At 38.0% G+C, this 24,832-nt stretch overlaps 1 protein-coding gene across 2 annotated transcripts in view; it reads left to right on the top strand.

Annotated features, from left to right (window-relative positions):
- Kank1 (KN motif and ankyrin repeat domains 1) overlaps positions 1-24,832 on the top strand; it is a 198,353-nt gene that overhangs the window by 49,281 nt on the left and 124,240 nt on the right. For both annotated transcript variants that reach the window (XM_048806856.1, XM_048806854.1), the window contains exon 2: positions 21,990-22,115. The gene's annotated coding sequence lies outside the window, so the exon portion shown is untranslated. The remainder of the gene's footprint in view (positions 1-21,989; positions 22,116-24,832) is intronic.

The raw sequence follows: 24,832 nt of genomic DNA, 5'->3' as shown, positions 1-24,832 counted from the left end.
CCGCCCTCTGCAAAAAAAAAAAAAAAGTCATGAGAAAAGGGCTGAAGATGTAGAGTGCATGCTCACCTAGTATGTGCAAGGCCATGGGCTTGATTGCCAGCCCCACAAAAAAATTTGAATTTATTATTTAACTTAATTTTTAAAAATTAAGGATCATATTCATTAAAAATATTTTTTCCTTTGTATGTGTCTGAGGAAGAGAGAAGTTTCGTGAGTTTCATGATTCCCAGGGAAGCATTTGAGAATCTTCATGTGTTGGTTGTGCTTTCCTCTGGGTGTGGGATGAGTCTGTCTGGAGTCAGCAGCCAGTTCTGGAGTCCTAGTGCTGCCAGGTAGTAGATAAGCCCCAACACCACCACTTATCTTTGAAGCTTGAGTTTTCACGTCTGTGAAGTCAGGCTAACCATATTAACCATCTCACATGGCTGTCGGTGCCTGGTTTGGTAATCTGTGCTGTTTGCTACCAACCTGACAAGTTGCAGGCCTTATTTATTTTCTTTTCACGAGAGAAGTCCAAGAAACAGAAATGGGTAAGAATTAGGTGTCATCTACCTACTACAGTTTTCAGGTTTATTTTATTTTGGCCTCTGAAATAAAAGATAAACTTGTAATCAAGGTCATTTTAAAGTTGTATAATTATTAAAGTGTCAAGGTATGTTAAGGTGCTTAGGTGTTATAGCCATTATATCTTACTTCTTTTCCTAATCTTTAGGAAAAGAAGATACAATGGCTATAAGCTTTTCCTTTCTAATAGCTGTTTTTCAATACTCCATTGATCTGTAAGAGATTTTTTTTTTCCAGCTTAAGTCTTTTTGCCATTAAGATAATCATTTTTTTCAATTACTTTCCTTACTCAAATTAAGTTCCTAGCTTCTTTAGTACTTCCTGGCTCTCACCCTGCTTCTTGATGTTCCCCAATTGTTTTAGTTTTGTTTTTCCACTTTTCTGGGCCAGTCCTCCAATTTAATTCTTTTAGTTGAGTGAGTTGCTTCCTTGTTACAAATCCCTTATAGCTCATCCCTCTACGGGAGCCTCAAATAGGGTGTCAGCTAAGGAGATGACGTGTGGTGACCTTGTTTGGAGTCTTATTTGAACAAACCGCTGTAATGACACTTTTGAGATGACAAAAATTGGAATATGGACTGAGTTCTTGATAAGAAATTATAACATATATTAGGCTTGAGGATGAATGACATTGTTAAAAATGGATTTCCTCATCAGTTGTAGATGTACACAGAAGTTCTTAGAGGTAAGAAGACCATTTATGGTTTTCCTTTAAGATATTCTAGCAAAAACAGGACAGCAAGGAATATCTGAAAAATATTGGCAAAATATTGATGATCAGTGCAGCTTACTGATGGGTACATTTTGTATTCTCTTCACTCTTCTATGTATTTGAAGTTTTCCATAATAAAAGACTTAAAAATTAGAACAAAAATGCATATGGAATTTCAGTATCTTAGGAGGTATTTCCAAAAGTTTCTGGAATGATGGCAGGGGGAAATGTTCACATCCTGGAGTATAAGGCAGGGAGTCTTTGACAGGTGGCTATGAAAAAAAGTTTTAAGCTGGGCATTGTGCACACCTGTAATCCCAGTGGCTGGGGAGGCTGAGGCAAGAGGATTGAACGTTCAAGGCCAGCCTCATCAATTTAGTGAGATCCTGTCTCACAAATAAAAAGGTCTGGAGATTTAGGAAAGAGGCTCTGGGTTCAATCCCCAGTACAAAAAAAAAAAAAAAGCTAAAAGTATAAGTATAAGCCTTTGGTCAAAGACATAACTGTAAAAGACTACTCACAACGATAATGTATTCCTTAGGCAAAAAAATAGAAAGGCAGCCCCAAAGGTGGCCTATGTCACCCAGGAACTCGGGGAAAACAGTTATATTACTGGACCTGTACAGAGATGATCAGCATGTCAAGTGAACCTGGGAATAAACAGAGGGTTAGTCAGATGCTGAGAGAGGAGGAAGAGAATGCCAAGTCTAGGCTGGGCCAATGTGTTTGGAAAGGCTAAAGGAAAAATTTTACAAAGGCCTTAAAGAGGAGGAGAGATCTAGGACATGGGGCTGTTCTATAATATTAATAGGAAACTTCTCCAAGTAGGAAATAAAGAATCAAGAGGAATCCCACCCCAACATCATTGTTAGTTCTCATTTTTCATGATGATTATTCCTGTGAACCTCTGGGCACAACATTTTTGTCAGCCAATCAATGCATGACCTTGTTTTATGGGTGTTGTTTAAAGACACGTTGTTTAATATATATTGTTGATTCATTAACATTGAATTCACAGCCAATAGTCCTGTAACTCAGGCCTGAAGGAAGCTTTATTTAATTCCTATATTTTGTCCTTAAGACTCTTTGCATTTAGGGACATAAGACAGCAGCTTCAGCTACATGCTTGGGGGCTATTTTAAACATCAACAAAAGGGACAGAAGTGCAAAAAACAGTGGCATAGAAAAGGACATTTGTTTACAGTAAGAGCTGAAACAAAGTAGAACATGACCTTCTTTGCCCTCAGCTGAGAATGTATGTGGAATGACTCCAAAGTTTGGATGCTCTGCACACTATTGATTTTGTGGGGTTACAAATCATCTTAGTAGTTGAATTTGCAAATACAGAATCTATAATGATCTATACTTTTTCACTTGTGTGTTTTTTTTTTAATATTTATTTTAGTTGTAGATGAACACAACACCTTTATTTAATTTTTTTAATGTGGTGCTGAGGATTGTACCCAATGCCTTACACATTTGAAGTAAATGCTCTATCCCTGAGCTATAACCCCAGCCCACTTATGTATTTTTTTTTTTTAAATTGAGAAATATTAATATTTTTAACTAGCCTATTTGGGGAGCTTACTGATACATATTGAATGCTTTCCCTAAAGATTTGTCACCCTTTTATGAATTGTCTATCTGTTCTTATGGTCTTGCAGGTTTATTCTAAACTTTAAAAATCAAAGGTAATAGCCATTTAGGATTTCCTGCACATATATTTGGTGTGTGGTGGTCCTTTTTCTGTGTGTATGCACTGACATTCTTAATTACATAGTCAACACCAACTTTCACTTGTACAATTTTCTTTTTCCCTTGAACTTAGAAAATTCAAGGATAATGATCTTTAGCTGGAAAGATCAAACACATGTAGATAAAAGTGGAAATACCTAGGTGACAAAACTCAGGTCCCCTTTCATCATATCTAAGGAAGCTTAATTCTTGCAGAGGTGATCAGTTTGAGAATATTTTGCAGACTCTGTTAAAAACATCAGGGTGTTTTGGTTTTTGATTTGTCGACTTTCTGTTGAGGATCTTGGAGGATGGGAGAAAGGCCAAAAAAAGTCTTGAAAGGACAAGTAGTTGTTTTTCACAGCTTTAAAACACTAACATTTTCTGAAGTAGAAAATGATATGTTTTTTTCCTAATTATGGCCCAAAAAGCTTTAAGGTGATTTCCTGGCAAGATCTTCCTCTTTTTACATTAACTACAGCATGGTTCTACAGTGAGCCCCGTCTGATCTTTGTGATCCTCTTTGCACATACTGTGATCCAGCTAGAAGCACATACTTTCCTGCAGGCCAGGGCTTCCACGTGTCTGGAACTTTTCTAAGGCATTTTTATCTCGTGTTGTAGTTACTTGCACATGTGTCATCTTTCTGACCCAGAAGAGCTGCAGTCTTGCTCCTCTTCTCTCTCATAGACCTAGTCTTCTAGGCCAAATGCCCCACCCTGGGCAAGACTCCCAGCCCCTTCAGTGCTTTCCAGAGGATAGGTTTTCAACCTATCCTGTCCTGGAACAAAATGAGTGGAAGGAAGAAGGGATGATTTGTGGTGACTGTATAAAGAGGCATGATGAAGTGGGTTCAGTTCCCCCAAGAAAACAAGCCTTTCCCAAACTGACCTCATTTCCTTTTTAAATCACCTGATTATTGTACTTCTTGAAGAGAGAGTTTGGGCAATGCCACTGTTAGCAACTATCAGAACAAAACCAGAAGTATAAGTTGGAAAGACATAAGGAGATACATAGTTCCGCTACAGGTTGACAAAGCATGTGGCTTGATGCCAGTCACTTGCCTCACCAGTGCCACTCCAGTGCTTCTCTACGAAAGTGTCCTCAAGGAATAGGACAGTTCATACTGTTTTCACAGGGTGTAGAGAGGTAAAGGCACAGAGGACTGTGGGCAGGACAAAGGGAGGCTCTGGAAGCACAGGTGGGAGTAAAGGGCTTTGAAGTCTTACATTTTCATATCAAGTGGATCCATGTATTATACAAATATTTTAAACTATCATCAAATAGCTTCTACCAAATGACACAGCATCAAAGTGGCCTTTGAAAAAGAAAGGTGGGTCAAATTTGTATCTGTCCTAGTTTTGGGAGGGAAGCTAACCAATTGGATGTCAGAAATCAAAATAGAACAAGGCCACAATTGCTGGAGGCAATTCGTGGGGGAAAAAAAAAAACCCAATACAATTAAGCTCTACTGAATGCAGCTTCTTAGATTGGGGTGGGGGACAGTTTCTTGTATATAGAATGGGGAGACCTGGATCAATAGCGGCTCTTGTTAAAGATTTAAGGTGTTAGCCAACCATTTGAGTTGTTGGCGGACTTCAGTAGCACTAATGGCACAGTACTGAGAACAGAGGAGGGTGGAGATAATCGTCCTGTTGTTCTCTACTTTGGTTTGGCTGCCTCCAAGGGCTTGTTTTCAAACAAGCTCTACATTTTAAGAGAGCAAACCAGGAAAGTAAATGGACTAGAAACCATGCCTTACCGGGAATAGCTGAAAGGCTTTTGAAAGAGGGAAACATAATTCTCAGCTTCAAGGGAGCAGAATTGGAACTTTTGGATAGACCAAAGGAGAACATGATTTTCTATGTCAGTAATTCAAGATTTTTCCTATCTGTACACACCCGAAATGGGGATTGTATATATGCTACTAATTATTAGCAATTGCTATACAAATATTGTCACTCAGCTAATGGAACTTTTGGTCTTAAATCTTTAATGAAGGAAGGAATTAATAAATTTTTTCAAAGAAATTGGGTCTAGTTTTGTCATTTTAATGTTTGGCTCATAATTGTAATTCACTAAACATTTGTTGAATGAATGCAAGAAAATTTGTAGACTATAGCCTGAAGTAGCATAAAACCATTAAAAACAAAACAATACAGCATTTTCCCCCTTGAGAACATGTGCTTATCATCTTAATGGAATAAGTACTGCTATTCATGTCTCAGAAACGGGAAACTGAGATCCATGGAGATTTGCAAATCACACTGATTGATATCTAGATTTTTAGATTTCTAATCTGTGATTTTTAGATTTCTAATCTTATACTTTTATGAGTATTTTTTTGTTAAGAGATGGAATTAAGCCTATCTTTTATAGATCTGTTTTGTAAGATCATTAAGAGAAGTAGATGAAATGTTGTACAGATTTTATTTTTACTTAATAGAAACTTTTGTTTATTTTATATGAGCTAATTCTGTTTTCCTTGTTCCTAATATGGCAACTTTGGGCTGGGGGGTGAAGCTTTGTGGTAGAGCACAAGCATTAGGCCCTGGATTTGATTCCTGACACCACCAAAAAGAAACAAATCTAATGTGGCAACTTTGTCTATAATTCTGTTCTTTGTCCTTTGTATTTGGCCTCAAATTGTGACTATTCCATTAACTGAAATTTCTGAATAGCCATTGTGTAACTGGAGTGCTACTCTGTATCAGTTCTAGATGCATTGTGCTTGAGAATAATTGTGATGTTTTATTTCTGGTGAGACTTCTCTCACTGCCACTAATAAGATGATGTTACTGAAAAGGTAAGCCATGGATAAACCTCATAAATACAATGCATATTTTAAACATTCTTTTTTAAATTTCAGGATCACATGATTATGTGTATCTATATTTAAAAAAAAAAAAAGAAACAGTAGTTTCTTATTCTTGGGCTTTAGGTGAAAAGCATCAATGACATTGAACCCAGAATTGTATTTATGTATGCTTTCCCAGGAGACATTTCTCATATATATGAAAAATACACATATACATATATATTATATGTATGTGTGTATAGTATACATATATATGCGCACACACACATACACACACATACACACACATACACAACATCAGAATCTCAAATTGCTTCATGGTCTAGAAATGTCTTGGGACCACTGGCCCAGCAAATTTGATTTAGTGGTTTGTTTGATCCATGGTGACTTTATATGTTCCTGCAGTGTAGAAGGTTGCAGACCTTTTATAACTTAAAGTGGTGCACAGGTCTTGAATTTAAAACTGTCTAACAGGGAAAAAATGCAGTCTTTTGGGAGGGGGGTGCGAGGAGAGAAAGAAAACACACCCGAGTTCAGCACTTTGCACTCTTATTTTTCCCTTGTGAGATAAGCTGTATTATTCCAATATTGAAGATCTGAGAAGGAGGGGACAAAAAAGCTCAAAAATTAAGTAATTTGATTGCAGCTGCAGACTAGTTGGGTATGAGGTAGAAATGATCCTTTGTGAGAATAACTTATGTTTCTGTTCACAATATGTTAGTAAGCATTTTAACATGCATTATCTTATTTACTCTGACCACATTTAAGACTTAGAGGTTTAAAAATCAGTCTCCCAAGACTGTCTTTAGACCAAGGGCAAAACCTGATGTTCCTCCTTCCAGTCATTTATGTATATTTGCTTAATGTATTTGATATATTTGCCTAATATCAATCTTCAACCTATATCCAGTTTTCAACTTTATAAACCAAGTATTCCTCATCTAAAAATCCTCATAAACATGTTTAATGTCTGCATAATAATTTAATGTTAAGCTCCAGAAGTTTGCTATACTAACGGAAGAATGTATTTGTTCCTAAGTCTATGGATTGTTGTTGTGGTGGGTTTTTTTAAACATTGTTTTCTTACTTTGTATTACTAGATGAAAAATTATAGGGCTAAAAGTAAGATTTAAAAATTATAACCACTTTAAAAACTCATGATACATTTTCACAAATTGATTTCTTAAAAAAAAAAAAAAGCAGTGTGAGTGCCTGTACACCTAGTCTCTGAGGGCCCTTCTCTCTATCTGCTGCAGGGATTCATCTAGGACCAGCTAAGCCCTGTGGGTTTTGAGAGGCCTGCAGTGCTGTGTGTCTTCTTAATACCCTGCTGTCTCCACCTGCCTCACCCAGGACTTGGAGACCTCCCTGCCTCCCCTCAGTTGTTTTGACTCTGTCTCTGAAAAGAGCTTCCTGTCTACTTTTTGTTCTTTCACTGATGTCCCCCCAGTATGTTATAGTACTTTTGTCATTTCTCATTTTATTCATGTTTCTCTCATGCAGACTCTTTATAAGAGATATGCCTCTTTGATTGGATTTTTAAAGATACTCTTGGGATTTATTATGTTTTTCTATTTAATATTGTCATTGTTACTGAAGTCTTTTATATTAATTTTTTCAAACAAATATTGAGTTTTTTTTTTCTCATTTGGATATGTTTCATTTGCTTTAGTCACCCAAGGCTTGCACTTATCTTCTCACCTTCACCAGATTTAATTTTATTAAATCTTTAATTTAATTTAATTTAATTTAATTTTATTAAATTATTTAATTGTTTAATGTGGAGGATGGCTGTATTCATTAATTCTATACTTTTTCTACCCCAAGGCTTTTTGTTGTTTTCAAAAGGGCTTATGTTTCTTTAAAACAGTAACTATTTACTAGAACAGTGATTTGGTTTTTTTACTCCCCTCCTTCCACATATTGGGGTTTGTTTGTACAAATGCTTATTGTTTCTATAATGGTTTTGTTTAATCGATATTTGAAGTATAGTCTGCCATCACTACTTTGAAGAATTTATTCTTTGGCCTAATATTTTATTTGTGTGGAGTGTGTGTGTGTGTGTGTACACACATCTGAGAAAAGTTATCTCTAACTATGAACTGGGCTTGACTTTTCAAATCTATACGTATATTTTCACTACTGTGAAAATATGGTGTCCTCAGCATGCCCTGGTAGGAAGCCTTTACTCACTTTCCTAGCATGACAGTCTTGCTGTCTGGCTGCACTGTTGCCCAGTGGGCCCAGCTGGGTGTACAGCCTGCCTGTAATATAGAAATCAGGACACAGGTCCCTTATAAGCTCAATCTGTCACCTCCATCCTGTCTGAGGTGCTCTTACCAGCAAGTTAATCCGTTAGAGGCTCTTTCATCATTATGAAAGACAGAAACAATTTTCTTAATGCTGTTGATAAAATCTGGATGCATTCTGCTTAATACTATTTACTATGGAAACAGCACTGGAGCCTTTTTTTCCGTTTTGAAACCACCTGCCTCCATTAACTTAAATTAATTGTTGTATATACCACACATTTGAAAATTTGTATTTTTGTGAGGTTTTAGGATATATTAGTGACTAAATTATGTTGGCTTTTCATATGAGTTTAATGAATTTATTTAAGATCTTTTATAAGTGTGATTAATGTCTCTAAATTTGTTTTTGTTTTACAATGGAGGCAATGGATATATTTCTGCTTAAATCTGTGTTTTTAAAAATTATTTCCTTACTATATATTATTAGAGGCAAAAAAAAGGGTCAAAAGTTTTACAAACATTTTTAAGGAAAAAACAAAAACACTGTAAACACCCTTGATGTATTTTGCCAAATTTCTACCTTAAGGAAAAAAAAATGACCAATTTGTAGCTCTACCCAAGTGTGTGCATGCCTATCTACCTGAAAACCTTGTCTCTGGGTGAGATGGGGGTTCTGCACAGTGTCCAGGGCCAGCCTCACTGTGGATTGTTTTGTGTGACAAGGTGGTGTCATATGTCTTCTCACAAGAAAAAGCATTGTTTCCGAAGCAAACAGTGATACTTAATACAGCTATGTATATGCCAGAAAGAACGTTCTGTAGAGATTGTTGATAGTTGCTAGAGGTTGTGATAGTGCAGAAGTTACATAGTGTTCCTTTGGCAACACATGTTAATAGACTTGTTCTGATGTTGCAGTCCTTCTTAAATGAAATCCTGAACACCTACACTGGAAAAACATAATAATAAAATAAACAGTCTTAGCCAGGAACATAGTGTTTGTTAAGATTTAGCTAAGTAGATCACATGTTACTACTGAACAAGGCAGATTAATTTTTTTTTCTTTTTTAATAGGGAAGGAAGTAGCCATGTTTCTTACTTTTTTTTTTTTTTGTACCATTGATTGAACCCAGGGGCGCTTAACTAATGAACCACATCCCAAGCCCTTGTTTTAATATTTTATCTAGAGAAAGGGTCTCACTGAGTTGCTTAGTACCTTGCTAAGTTGTTGAGTCTGGTTTTGAACTCGTGATCGTTTTGCCTCAGCCTCCTGAGGCATTGGGATTACAGGTGAGTGCCACCATGCCTGGCTCATGCTTCACTTTTAAATAAATATTTTTTGAAAGTGAACATATTTGGTCTGAAAACATGATTCAATGATAGAATGCTTGTCTGGAATGCATCGAGGCCCTGGGTTTCATCTCCAGTACTTCAGAAAGAAAGAAATTCTTAAAAATCATGACCAAGATATATTTTTTTTGGGGGGGGTGTAGACATATAAAAACCTCATATAAATTAACTTTTAGAGACTTAATTCAACTTTTCTGAATGAATGCCAGAAATGCAATTGGAGTATGGAGTCCATGCAGAAAAACTTACAACACAAAGTGGTATGTAATCCTTAATTTATCAGAAAAATTAAAGGCAACTCATTTTGCTTAACGGCAGTAGATAGATTATTCAGAGAGAAAAATTGTGTTTATAGAAAAATGAAGTGTTTGGTAAGGACTCAGAGTTTTGTTGTTTACCCTTGTCTTATAAATCAAGTCCTGAGTTTACCAAGCAATATTCCTTCCCAGTTTACTTCTGGGTCTAAGTTCAGAACAGCTTGGGAACATTGTGATTGGGCAGGTGGCAGCTGGGAGGTAATTCAGTTTAAAACAAGTTGAAACTGGAAAGTCAATGTTTTCCCTCCACTAATCCATCTTTAGCTTATATTTGTAAAAAACATTGATTAAAATATATAGATAGGGGTTTTTTATATGACAGCAGAATGCATTACAATTCTTATTATACATATAGAGCACAATTTTTCATATCTTTGGTTGTATACATAGTATATTCACACCATTTGTGTCTTCATACCTGTACTTTGGATAATAATGATCACACATTCCATCATCATTAATAACCCCATGCATACCTAGGTTTTTTAAAGGGATATATTCTATTTCAAACAAATTTAATGTTAATCCTTTCTTTCTATTGGTACATGTTTTAACTGAGAGGTGACAAAGGCCATTTCTGGCAGAGTGATTTTTTTCTATCTTTCTGTCTTTATATTAGAAAGTATCAGATACAATTTCCTACAGATACAGTGATGTAAGATTAGACTAAGTGGTAAATGTCTATAGGACCTACTTTTTCATACTTCATAATCTCTTCAAACATTACCACAGTGTATACACTAATCCAATCAAGCTTTCTTCTAGCATGTTCTGAGAATCATGTTTGAGCTTGGGCAGGTTTTGATACCGGGAGAGGCAGAAGAGTGTCAGGGTTTATGATGCTGCTGAGCTGCGGCAGAGTTCCTGTCACCATCAAAGGGTAGTCTTTATATTCGAAGAATAAAAGATAATTTGTAAACATGGAGGGATTTGTATAATAAATTAAAGTGGCTGCCTTACCTGTCTCTAAATTTAATGAAACTTAGGATTTGTTTTTCTTTAAGCTAGAACTAAATGCCATTATCCCTGTGAGAAAGTGGTGAGTGTGGCAAGAACTAAGAAAGACGCAGGCATTATTTTCTTTTTATTCTAAAGAAAATGTTACTAAAAAGGTTTGACAGAAGTCTCTTTAAGTCAACACTCTCCACTGATTGGTTGCTTTGCGGATTCTGAGTGAAAAGACAGACATTCTTTCCCTGTGATAGGAGTGGCTGATGTTGGAAGGTCAATCTTTCTACATTACAAGAGAGACACATTTGAAAAGGTTTACCACTGGAGTGGTGGACTACAGATGAACACTGCATTTCTTATTCTTGTAGTTGCAGTTAGCTTTAATTAGAGGCGCAAAGCCAACAACCAGGAGCTACATGGAGGAGCCAGGCAGGGGATTAGTGGTCTGTGCCCACCTGCTGCAGCTCCCGGCTTCCATGATGTGGCTGGGGTAGCCTGCGCTTATCTTCGCGAGGAGGAGTCTTGTCCTGCAGAAGTCACTCATGCCTCATTAGCATCACGTGGCCTTTGTTCTCTAGCTGGAAGGGTTTGAAAGGCCCACCTCAGTCCCACTCCCCTTTTCAGAAGGGTGACCCACATTATGCACCTGTAACATTCCAGGAAGGCTAAGGAGCAGGCGGTTGGTGATTGGGCAGCGTGCCAGCTATCTGCTGAAATACCAGAGCTTGCGCTCTGTTCACTAATGAGGTTTGAGAGAACAGTTCCTTGGTGTATTTTACTGCTTGATCCAGTTGCCTGGGGTGCTCTGGGAAAACGGTCTCATACCCCACCCTGTCCTCCCTAGATTGAAATATGGCATTTATATGATTGTTAATATTGAAATAAGCAACCGTACTAGTATTCTCAACAGGAAAGAAGACTTTGTAATGCCTTATTAAAATATATATACTTAAGACCTTAAGTATATATATTTTTAATTGAAACCCCTGTTGATTCTGTTTTCATATACACAGTGGAACTTGACTAAAGTAATTGTTTTTTTCCCATTAGGAACAATCAGATACATGTCAGATTATTTTGAATTATTCCAGGCTATGGAAAAGAAGAAAGAGGGACCTTGTCTTTCTTGTAAACATTGTATTCCCTGTACCTAAACATGGGGCAGGTGTTTGGTAAACAATTGTTGAATGGATTTTCTTACTATGAACACAGATTCTCATCTCTAGAGTTCATGCCTATCCTTCAAGTTGACATTTTTATTTAAGGCACTAGTTCTCAAAGTGTGGTCCTTTGATCAGAAGGAGCATCACCTGGGAACTTGTTAGGATTGTAAATTCCAGGGTTTTACCCCAAATCTACTGAATCAGAGATTGAGTATAGGGCCCAGAAATCTGTTTGAATAAGCCCAACAGGTGATTTTGATTTTTACTAACCTTTAATAACCATTGGTTTTAGACATGAGAAGTAGGATTTTTGAAAGTATTTTTAATTGGCAAATAGTAACAGTTCATAGTTATGGGGAACAGTATGATATTTTAGTACATTTATGGAGTAAACATAAATGATTAAGATAACTGGAATATCACCCAGACATTTGTATTCTTCAAAATGCTCACTACCAACTATTTCGAAGTAGCCAGTTGTCAACTGTAGTTACCTTATGGTGGTGTAGAACATTAGGATTCTTCCTCCTATCCAACTGCTACCCTGTACCCGTTAATCATCCTTTTTTTTTTTTTTTAAAGAGAGAATTTTTTTTTTAATATTTATTTTATTTTATTTTTTTAGTTTTCGGCAGACACAACATCTTTGTTTGTATGTGGTGTTGATGATTGAACCCTGGCCGCACGCATGCCAGGCGAGCGCGTTACCGCTTGAGCCACATCCCCAGCCCCGTTAATCATCCTTTCTCCATCTTCCCTTCTTTTCCCAGGTTTTGATAACTACTCACAAGGTAGTACTATTTGTATGAGATCAACTTTCAGCTCCCACATATGAGATTTAGTATTCCTGTTTCTATGCCTGATATATTTCCTCAACGTAATGCCCATCCATGTTGCTGCAAGTGACAGAATTTCATGCTTTTTTCTAGTTGAATAATATTCCATTGTGTCAATATACCACATTTTCTTTATCCTTTCCTCTGTCAATGAACAGATTTCCATATTTTGGCTAATGTGAACAATGATGCAATAAACATATTTTTTATTTGTTTGGGGACCCGAAACTGACCCCAGAGGTACTTTACCACTGAGCTACATACCCAGTTCTTTTTGTTATTTTGACACAGGGTCACACTGAGTTGCTGAATATCTTGCTAAGTTGCCAAGGCTGCCCTCGAACTTGTGATGCTCCTACTTCAGCCTCCCGAGTTCCTGGAAATACAGGAGAGCATCACTGTTCCTGGTTTGTAATAAATGAGTGCATATGTTTGAAAGTAGGAGTTTTTAATGGTGCTTTTTATTAGAGCAAAGCTGTTGACATTTGAACTTTGGGGATAAGACCACACTGAAGCTCACAGTGGCATCCTCCAAAGCTCTTGTCAGAGCACTGATTGTCAATTGCTACCTTATTCACACTTTGTGCCCTCACTTGGAGCACAGTGGGGCCTTCCACCCCCTCCTCAGCACTGGGAGACACAGAGCACTCCTTCCTGAGGCTGATAGGTTGTGTGGCACAGCTGAGTTTAACAGTGATCCTGCAAGAGAGGCAATTACTTTCTGACCTGACCACCAAAAATGTTTTTAAAAGACATTGAACTTCTCATTCCATTTTCTTTGCTTTAAACAAAGCTGAAAAGTCCTACTTCACGTACTTTATATATATCTAGATAATGAGTAAGGAAGTATATTGGGATGACTAAATGTCCCTTACTCCTTATCACTTTCTCCAGTGTGACTTTTTTTTTTTTTTTACTTTTGCCAAACTGTAAAGGATTAAAAACCTGTATATATTAGTAGCATAGTTAAATGTTTCATTTCTGATTAATTCTAAAAGAGAAAATTCTCCCCCTCCCCAAGCCTTGTATACCACATTTTAAAAAATAATTAATTTTATCTCCCTGTAACAGCACCACAGTTTAGGAATATATCTCACCATTGATTTTTTTTTTTTTAAATAGCTGAAGAAAGGAAATAAAAATACATACCTGGGTTTATATTATACATTGTTATGGCATCAATTTAAATTCTTAAGGAAAAATCAAGTATGAAAATAGAAAATAAAATTCCCATTACCAAGCTTTACCATTTCAAGAAATTGTACTTAGATGTTTATGGGACAGATTACTTCAGACCCTACCAGTTCTTGTAGAAAATGAAGACAACCATTTTCTCCCACCTCTATATAATATCTTGATTTTTATTTGAGATGCAGGCTTAAGCTAAGCTAAAAATCCTATCTTAAGATGACAAACCCATGCAAGGGCAAGGGACTGGGAGCAGGGGACCCTCACACCATGTACTCTTAGGACTTAATAACTTGTCTAGAGTTGAAAAGAGGAGAAGTTGACTACATGCAGGTTTGTACATAAGACATTAAAAAAAAAAAAAACTAGAGTCATGTTCTGCATGTGAGCCTTAAAAAATATGGTTTAATGAGGCAAAATTAAACACAATGATGTGTCTGGAGGAATGAGTCTAGTCACTGGGGAGGTGTTCTGGTTGAGGGCTGGTATTACACCATGTACCCAGGTAATGCCCATCCCACCCTGGGTCTGCTGGTTATTAGCTTGGTAACCATGTTAGCTTTTTATCACTAAGAAAAGAACAAGAACAGTTTAGAAAAGATTTGTTTTGGTTCCTGGCTTCAGAGGTCTTAGCCCATGGCCGACTGACTCCATTGCAGAAACACATGGTGGATGGTAGGAGAACATAGTGGAGGAAAAGTACTCGGCTCATAATAGCCAGGAAGCTGGGTGATGGGCCAGGGACACATATAGTTCACACAGCCCAGTGACCTCTTTCCTCCAGCCCTACCTATGACTAGTCAGCACCACTTCTAAGTAAGTCCATTTAAATTGTTAATCCATAAAATGAGTTAATCACTGAGCTCAGAGCCTTCATAATCCAAGGTGAAAGGTCACCTCTGAACTTTGCCTAAACACATGAGGTTTTACAGGGTCAATCCACGTCTAAACTATAATAGAAATAATAATAGAATAAGAAAAAGATGGTGTTCATCTGGGAGTCTTTGGCTGCAAGGAACAAAACTAGAGAAAAAATTTTCGGGGCTCTGAAGTACTCCTAAGAGTCTGTCATCCTCAGAAGAAAAAGGAAAAAAAAAAAAAAACAAAAAACAAAAAACCCATACTCAAGAATAGAAAAGCACAAGGAAGCTGAAGGACTTGTCAGTTCCTGTTTCTCTCAGCTCCATTCTTGCCCAAAGACCAGCTCTTTTGTGCTGTCCAGAGACAGACATCATAGATCCATTTGTATCTAGCATCTAACTTGCAGCTCTCCGGCCCCAGTTTGAAAACTCCAGGTAGAAGTGTCTTGCTCAGCCTGTGGCTGATGTCTTTGCTTGTTCTGGAGTCCATGGCTGGGCAAGGTGTGTATGTATTGGGAGACAGTAGAGGAGCCTACTTTTGACCCTGTGGCCCAGTCACAAGATCCCAAAGAGGAGAAAGGCTTGCAGAGAAGGCACAAAAGTATTCTACCTACACACATCATTAGCCTGTTGCTGTGCGTTTATTCATTAACCCCACACTCTGGGGGAGTTAACATCTTTGGCTCCAGGAAAATCTGGATGTTGGTCTTGAAAACCTCAAGCCAGACAGTGAATTAGAGGACTGTAGTTAATCTGCCCAGGTATCCACCACTCCCTGAGTCTGGCTGTCAGAGCCTGGTGCCTCTAGAGATGCCTATCTTTGTCAGCACAGACCCTCTAAACAGCAGAGGCAACAAATGATCATGGAAGCTCTTGGTGAAATGCTTACATGGTACAAAATCCTTCTAAAGACACTCTACTCTGAGAGCATATTCTGAATGCCATTCTGACCAACTGCTGGAAGCCAGCAACTGAATGAAGAAAAATATATAGGTTGCTAGGTTTTAACGCTTTTCCCTCATTAATTCATTCACCTACTCAGTTGTTGATTTTTAATGGGGACTGAATCTTAGTCCACAAACTAGGGGTGCAGAGAGTATTGCATTTTTCTAAGTTGACTTTTAGTGTGGACTCTAACCTTCTAATTCTGTGGAGTAGCACAAAGGATTTGTCTTGGTTGTTCCTGAGACACTTTACCGTACCATCCAGGCACTCTGGGTCCTCTGTTCATACTGGTTCTTGCCATTTCTGGGCAGGCCATGCTTGGGGCCAGGGAGGATGCCTTGTCACAGCAAGGAGTCCAGTCTCCTTGCTATCTAGCCATTCTCTTGGGGCTCCTGCACATCTGGAGATACAGCCAGAGAGCAGATGTGGCTTTGTTGCTCTGAATTCTAGACTTTCTCTCTCCTAAGAATATCCTAGTTGGGGAATCTTGTTCTCTTCTCAAACTCAGTTCTCCTCAAGGAAGCCCTGAAGCAGAGAAGTCTACCTACATGAAAGAGGAAAATTCAGAGAGAGAAGCATTATTAAGAACGCCACCTGCCTCAGAGTTAGTAGCTCTGCAAGTACCAGCTGCAGTCAGGCAGTGAGAAATTTTTTTAATCCCTTCCACTCATGATCTGCTTCCTCTGTGGTCACTCAGCTGCTGTCTCCCAGGGCCGGAGTTCCCCTGTAAGGCCACAGCTACACTTCTTCGGGGCCACTGATATGCAGGGGGTGTGCCTGCATTTTGGTGACTTTCCAAAGACTATTTATTCCATAAGTGAAGGCTTCAAATTCCTAAGCATTTTCTATGAATTGGCAGTGAATTAATAAATATATGGGTAGAGGTTTTCTTTTCTCTCTTCTGGCAATGAGTAATTTAGTTTTGTTAGTAATCAAAGAAACCCAGCCACCAGGCTCACCCACGCTCTGCTCTTTTCCCCACAGCATCTTCAGTGACTAGGTTCTTTGAGTTCATCCAGTTTCAGCTACTTGCTTCTTGCTTTTATTTCAGATGTTGCCTTTCCCACAGCACAACTAATATACTAAAATTGTATAAATACAAACTTCTTGAGAGGGAGATAAATAGGATTAAATGAAAGAGGCTCAGCAGGAGATGGCAAAGCCTGCACTCAACACTGACAATGTTTGGGCCACCATCATGTTATGGAGGCTCTGTGAATGCCCCTTCATCTGGAATTTCAGTACAGGGTGTACATAAAATATTTATAGAGCACATGTGCTTTGCCTCTGACAAAAGCTTGGGTTCAGGTGTATGCTGTTACTATGGATGTTACTATGTCTAAGCTGCTGAAGTACCTCTAAGGGTACTTGGGAGAAAGGAAAGCATCTGTTATTGGGTTGAGCTTGTAGTGACTGATACAGTTGTCTTGGTGCCTAGCCAAAAATAGTTATTATCAGAATGATACTTAAAGATACATAATAGCTGGGCACAGTGTCACACGCCTATAACCCCAGCAATTTGGTGTGCTAAAGCAGGAGGATCACAAGTTCAGACCAGCCTTGGCAAATTATCAAGACCCTTAGCAACTCAGACCCTGTCATAAAAGAAAAAAGAAAAGGTGGGTAGATGTAGCTCAGTGGTAAAGCATCCTGGGTTCAATCCCCAGTAGTACCCTACCTCCCAATCATAAAGATAGAGAAGGGTGTTCTTTAGAGAATCTTAAAAGGATGGACAAAACAGAAGCTAGTACCTTGATTTACTGCTGGTAGTGAAGTTGGAGTAGACTCTTTGATTATGTCTGAGGGAAGAAATGCTCCTGCAAGCACAGCTGGGAATGAAGTGTTAAGAATACAGAGCTTTAGGGCTGGGGATGTGGCTCAAGTGGTAGTGCGCTTGCCTGTCATGCGTGCGGCCCGGGTTCAATCCTCAACACCACATGCAAAAACAAAGATGTTGTGTCTGCCAAGAACTAAAAAATAAAATATTAAAATTCTCTCGAAAAAAAAAAAAGCAAATACAGAGCTTCCCAGTCCCCCCGCCCCCCCAAAAAAAGCTTATTTGTAAGGGTAAAAATTGAATTATCACTTTACTATATGGACACTTATTCCAGTTTATTTTGTAAAAGAGGAACGATAATGCCTGCCTGATGGGCTCCTCATAGGATTGGAAGAATAAGGCACCTTATTGCAGAGTAGCAGCAAGGTGCTTTTTTGTTTGTTTTTTAAATTCCTTCCACTCCGTGACTTTCCCTGCATTTTCCTTAGTCCTCTAAATAGATCAGTAAAGTAATGATATTTCAGTTTTTGAGATAAAATAAGCTGGGAAAATGATTTGCAGCACATAGGAAAAAGTTTCTTAGCTTTTCATTGCTGTAACAAAATATCAGAAAAGCAACTTGAAGGGTTTATATTGGCTCATAGTTTCAGAGGTGTCAATCCACAGTCCCTTGGCTCCATTGCTGGTGGCTCATGATTAGCCAGAGCATCATGGCAGGGAGGGTGTGACCCAGCACAGCTGCTGCCCACAAGGTGGCCAAGAAGCAGAGAGAGCAAGCAAGGGGTCAGATATGTCCTTTCAGAGCACAGCCCCAGTGACCCACTTCCTCCAGCTAGGCTTCACCTCCTATTCCATCCCTTTCCAATAATGCCATCAAATTACAAATCTATTAATGGATTAATTCACCATTGAGGTTAGAATCCTCATGATCCATCTCTCCCAACACCCCACATCTGAACATTGCCGCATGGGGACAAAGCCTTGAACACACAAGCCTTTGGGGAACATTCTAGATCCAAACTGTAACAATATATTATCCTTACATAGGAAAACTACTTCTATGTCCTTATAATAAGGAATTTTTCTGGGTCTAATAGTCTTATTAAAGTGAAAGTGGTTTTGCTCCTTGTAGTCAAAAGTTTGTAATGTATAATTTTCTCTCCATTATCAGGGTGCAAAGTTAACACCTTTGATATACTGAGAGATTATAAATTACTGTGATGGATACTTCAGTAGAGAACTAAACAAAAGTCATAAAAAGAAATGTAAAAGCATGAAGCGATTGATCTCAAACAGATGCTAATTAAAATGAATTTTTAAAAGATAATTGTTATATTAAGGACATTTTAATACAACCACCAGTTATAGATTTGTATGACCTTGAATGAATTTATTTTTTCTGAGTATTTGCTTATTAACTTCTTAGAAAAACAATAGGATATATTAAAATTCTTGCATGCTTTACAAAAGAAATGAATTTTTAAAAATACTATCTAAGAGTGGAGGAGTGGGTATTTTCATGTGTCAGGGGATTATATATCCTGTGGGGTAAGTGATGATATAGATCCTTGGATTTCCTGTACAATGACCTGTGACTTTGCCCTAGGCAAAATACTTAATGGTATTTTGAAGAATATCCATGTCAGCTTTAATAAATAATCGGAAGGGTTTATTAAAATGAATTGCTGTGCAGTCATTAAAAATGAACATATAGAAGAGAATTGAATGAACAGTATTAAATTCTATCAGAATGGGAGAAACTGATTACAAATAATGCTAGATTGTTCACTTTTAATAAAATATCTGTGCTTACATGTTTGTGTACTACATTTATGAATGCGCCATGCATGCAAAGTAAAAGGAGATTAAACAAAATGCTAACAGTGCTCATGATTTTTACTTTTTCCCTTATTTGATTTTTTTTTTTCTAGACTTAAAGAACAAGCACTGGTTTGAAGGGAAAAAGTCACCTTTTATTAATTCAACACAAATTATATGTTACCTACATATTATAATACAGTGCCTGACTTGAACCTGTACTTTTGCTCTGTTGATCTGACAGATTTTAGTATCTATTTTCTTTCATCTGCTAAGCAAGTAACTGTCATTTTCCAAAAGCAGCAGAAGAATAGGTCAATCTCTTGGTATTGTAACCACTATTCCTCCTCCTCCTTGACCCTTTACTGTGGCTTCTACTCATTCCCCATCAGTACCATTATTTACTCCTGGGGTTTCAACTTTGACTTACTGAGGTCAAAGTCTAGTAATCATCTTTCCCCATGGTAGGTCATCCTTTTGGCTGCTGAGCATTTGGTCATAAAGTTGTGTTTGAGATTGGAACACGTTTACTTTGGTTCAAAATCGGACAGGCATTGGACAATACTTAGAACTTGTCTCCAGGCTCCATGAGGAGGTTCTCAGGTTATCTGTGAAGGGTCTATCCATTGATGATGGGACCAGATCTTTCTGTGATTCTCTCTACACAAATAGAAATGATGGTATTATTAAAAGAATCTATAAGAAAATATTTTAACTGGTAAATAAAACATAGAAATCGATGGGGCAATGTGAAGTTTCAAAACATGTATACATTGTATAATGTTTGAGTCAGGTGAGCTGTGTCTGTCTTCTCAAGCTTTTGTCATTTCTTCATTGTGGAAACTTTAAAAAATCTTTTCTGATAAAAGTCTAAGGCACAATGGCGTGTCGGTTGCAAGAGGCATCGGCAGAGCTGATCCAGAGAATAAAATTGTTTTGTTAAAAACATGGATATCGTTCACTTGGAAGTGAAAAGCTGAACTTAAAAAATAATCAGAGCAGCCTTTCCAGAGGGGACAGCGATGCTCAACACACATGAAACAGTGGACAGTACTGCTTAGGGGGTGCCTGAGGATTACATCATGTGGATGGTGGGCATGGCTGGGCTCACGATCCTCAACAAAAGGGATATAAAGTGTGTCTTGAGGGAATGACAGGATCATGAAGGAGCTGAAAGTCAGCAGAGGAGTTTATATTTGATAGAAGAGAAAGTCATATCAAAGATGTGGATATAAGAGAACATTGGGCGCTGGGGCTGTAACTCCACTTGTGTAGCACGAGTGAGGCACTGGTTCAATCCTTAGCACCACATAAAAGTGAAGGCATTCTGTCCATCTACAACTACAAAAAACAAAAACAAAACACATTGGGTCTGAGAGTTATAAGGCCAGAGAACTTTATAGTTGGTAGGATTCTTTTTCTATTAGTGCATTATAGTTCTCCATAATATTGGGTTTCATTTTGACACAATCATACAAACATGGGATATAATTTGTTCCACTTCAGTCCCTCGTACTTTTGTTTTCCCCTTTCCTGTTCCATTTCCCCTACTGGTCTTCATTTATTTGTAATTTTTGTAAATTAGTGCTTCATAGATACACAAACAAGTGAAATTCACCATGGTATATTATAGATGCTCATTGAATATTTTGGTCAGTTTCATTCCACGGTTCCTCTTTCCCGATCCCTCCTCCCTCCCCGTTAATACCCTTTCTCTGAGTCACTGATATCCCTTCTATTTTCATGGATTCTCTCCCTCCTTCCCCCCTTATTTTGGTCCAGTTTCTGCATATGAAAAAAAAATTGACCCTTGACTCATTCTGGCTTATTTCACTGAGCATGATGTGAATTGGTGGACTCCTGGCTGGGGGGACAGGAGTCACTAAGGTTGGTGAATATCTACTGTGAGATCTGCAGGGTACAAGGTCGTATCTTATTCCTACAGCAACCCTAGGGATAAATAATGTAATTTTATATTTAACAAAACTGGACTCTGAGTTGAGCAGACATAAATTCTGTAAGTTGTGCAAAACATCTGGAGCAGGATTCATGCCTAGGGGTATGAGGATGGAGAAAACTGAAACTGCTGAACCCAGAGGGTGTAGTGGTATGAAGGCAATTGCTTGCAAGGGAGAGTTGACAGGTCAAGGGCTCCTAAAATGTTGTAATAGGTGGGGTATGGCAGACAATTTGGTTACAGAGGGGGTACAGGTGTCAAGAACATTCCAGAAAAAGTGATGGGCTTATCTTGGAATGGGAATGATCAAAAGAAATGACTTAAACAGTCTCAAGGTTTAAATCCCGGGGAACTGCCGCTTAGTGTTTATGATGGAGTGGTCTCGGTCTAAAATGATAGAAAAGTAAAAACCAGGTGGAACACACGGCCTGAGTTATGTGTATGTTAGTAAATACGCAGAGGAAGAGAATGGTAACAGAAGTGAAGTGGAAGGTCTGTGAGGGATCAAGCCCTTTTCTTTAAAACTATGATGAGTCACAACAGTGAGCAACGAGTTTTACCTAAAGCTATAAACTAGTGTTTGCATGATATCCTTGGTTCTCTTTTATCCTGACCTAGCAGAAGAGTGTTTTGATTTCTAAAATGTATAGTTGCCTCTAATAGTTGATTTCCCCTTTCTTGTGGGTCTCGTGTCTAGAAAGGAGCACGACTCCATCACATTCCCCTCAATGAGATTCTTTTTCTTTCCAGAATGATGGTCACCATACTAGATGGACTGCTGATCTACTGAATAAGTTTCATCTTCTGACCACACTAGGAAGTTGTGCATGGAGTTGAGAGATTTACTGCAGTCATTTCTGACCTTACATAATTAAGGTAAGATATATATTTTACCCTATAACTATCATGAAGTTGTCATGTTAGTCTCTTTTAACTTTGCTCTTTTTAAAGACATGAATCCATTCTTTTTCCCTGCCTTTTATGTTCTAATAATCCATTCAGAGTGATCTTAATCTGTAGATGTGGAAGTGCAGAAAAGACTTTTATAGGATGAAATATGAGCAGACTGTTTGACTCTGAAGAATGAAGTGAAATGTATTACTCCTTAGATTAAATCAGTGAAAGGACTCCATTTCCATAAACACAATATGCATAGGCTGGATTATACTAGAAAAACTTAATAGATCTAAAGGAGTATTTATTAAAGCTACTTAGGAAATATGGAGATACTTAAACATTAATATATTGCTGACTTTATTGAAGTAAAGAAAATCTAAAAACCACAGTGAGTTTAAAAGAGAATGATGTGCTATTCCAATTCCAGAGATAATTAGTGTTAAAATTTCACTGCATATTTTCCTAGATTTTGGAGTGTGGGTGTTAATTTACTAGATTTTTGCAAATGATTAACATCACTTTTTTTTTTTTTGCCCTGTGCAAAAGCACTTGATGTGCATTAATTTATAAATTCTCTCAACCTGTGAGGTTGGTACTTCTATTTGTATTTGCATGTAAGAAAGTTGAGACTCAGAAATTCAATGACTTTTCCATGCTCACATAGCTGACAGACTCCCTCAGAACTTGACCTAGTCAGATACTAAAGCCCATACTAAGGGCTTTCCCACACTCTTCTTTTCCTAAATAAAATGCCTGATCCTTTTTCTACATCATTATTTTATATGACTGCCTAATGGTCAGTCATATAGGTGGACAGTGGTTTCTCTATCCTGTTTTTTTGTTGGACATTTACACTGTTTCTCTTTATTTACTTGTAGAAACAAGGTTGCGTGAGCATTCATATTACACATCCACTATTATTTTCCTAGGATACATTGCTACCTCCAGCACATTGCCCTGTCAGCAGGAATCTAGCACCCAGGATTTGATGTACTCTGCTAATTGTTTTCTCAGAAGGTCGTGCCAGTGTATTTTCTTAGCGACGGTATACAGAAGTACCTCAGTGACATTTATTGTTAGCAATTTAAATAATGATGTTGATTTTTTTTTTTTTAAAGATCCCGAGTGTTCCTGTTTGGGCCCATATTAATTCCAGCCTCTAGGACTTTAGAGGCCATGACTTCCTCACTGGTCTCTCTCTCTCTCCCCATCTAGAGTCCATTTGTCCCTGTGGAATGGTGGGTAAGGGTGTAGGCTTTAAAGTAGACACCTGGGTTCAAATCAGGGCTGTGCTGCTCTGCCTCATTTTCTTCATCATTAAGATGGAAACAGGTAACAGTAAAACCTCTTGTAAATTGCTTGACTCTTATACCTACTCAGTAATTGTTGGCTGTTTCTGTTGTCTTTCAAAGTCCATGCTCATATAATTAAAAAAAAAAACCCAAAGGTAATATTTGCTTTGAGTGAAATATGATTATTACCAAATTAGTAACTCAGAAGAAACTAAGGTGCTGACCCTGTAGTATTGTAACTGTTACCATGTGACCAGCCTGCAGATGACAGATAACCATTTCTGCCTCACATGATGCACAGAAGTCAAGGATAATGAAAAAGAGCAATAGCAGGAGTAACTAGGGTGTTAAAGAGCTTTATGGCTCCTGGAGCACTTTCTCACAAATGATTTCATTTGATCCTTACAACATACCTTTAACGAAGGTGGAGCAGATGTTATTAACCTGGTTTTACAGAGGAGGAAATTGACTTGGAGAACTAAGTGGCTTGCTCATGGAAGGTCATGGAAACGGTGAATGGCAGAGCAGGAATGTACTGTTGGCTTTGTGACTGTGACTCCTCCCTCATGATGGTTCACGTAATAATGATAAACTGAGGAGTGGTAGGTGGATATCCAGGGCTTGAGAATCAATGGATTAGAAGGAGCAGAGGGAAATGCCACCAGCAGCAGGGTTGGGACAAGGAAATTGGTCTTGTTAAAAGGGAGGAATCCAGTGGAGAGAGGGGGAAGAAGTCATAAAGACAGGGGAAAGATTGCAGGGAGCTAGGACTTCAGTGCCCCCAGGGGTAAGGGGAGGATCAAAGGAAGGGAGCTTAATTTTTTAAAAATTGACACACAAACGCATATATTTTTGGGGTATAGTGACATTTCAATCTATGTATATATAAAAAGTAAATATTTATATATAAATAAGTAAATATTTATCATTTCTTCATTTCCTTTTTTTCCCTTTTTTTTTTTTTTTTGGTGCCAGGGATTGCACCCAGGCATGCTTAACCACTGAGTCACATCCCTAGTCCTTTTTTATATTTTATTTTGAGACAGGGTCTCACTAAGTTACTTAGGGCCTCGCTAAATTGCTGGGGCTGGCTTTGAACTTGGATCTTCCTGCCCCAGTTTCCTGAGTTGCTAAGATTACAGGCGTGTGCCACTGCTCCCAGCTCATTTATCATTTCTTTGTTGGGAACACTCAAAATCCATTTTTGAGAGACGAAGGATACTTCTTCTAAGCCAACAGGAAAGGAAGAGATGAAGGATCTAGACTCAAGTGCTCTGAAGTAGAAGGGAACATTTCAAGGGTGAAAGCCTGATGGCCTGAATAAAGAAAGTATTTGTGGGGAATAGCAGTGGTAGGTTTTGGGTGTTAGATTGGAGAAAGAGTAGCTCTTTGCAATATCTGTTG

This window comes from Marmota marmota, unplaced genomic scaffold, assembly GCF_001458135.2.
Source record: "Marmota marmota marmota unplaced genomic scaffold, marMar, whole genome shotgun sequence".
Classification (NCBI taxonomy): Eukaryota; Metazoa; Chordata; class Mammalia; order Rodentia; family Sciuridae; genus Marmota; species Marmota marmota.
This window is presented reverse-complemented; position numbering and strand designations above follow the sequence as displayed.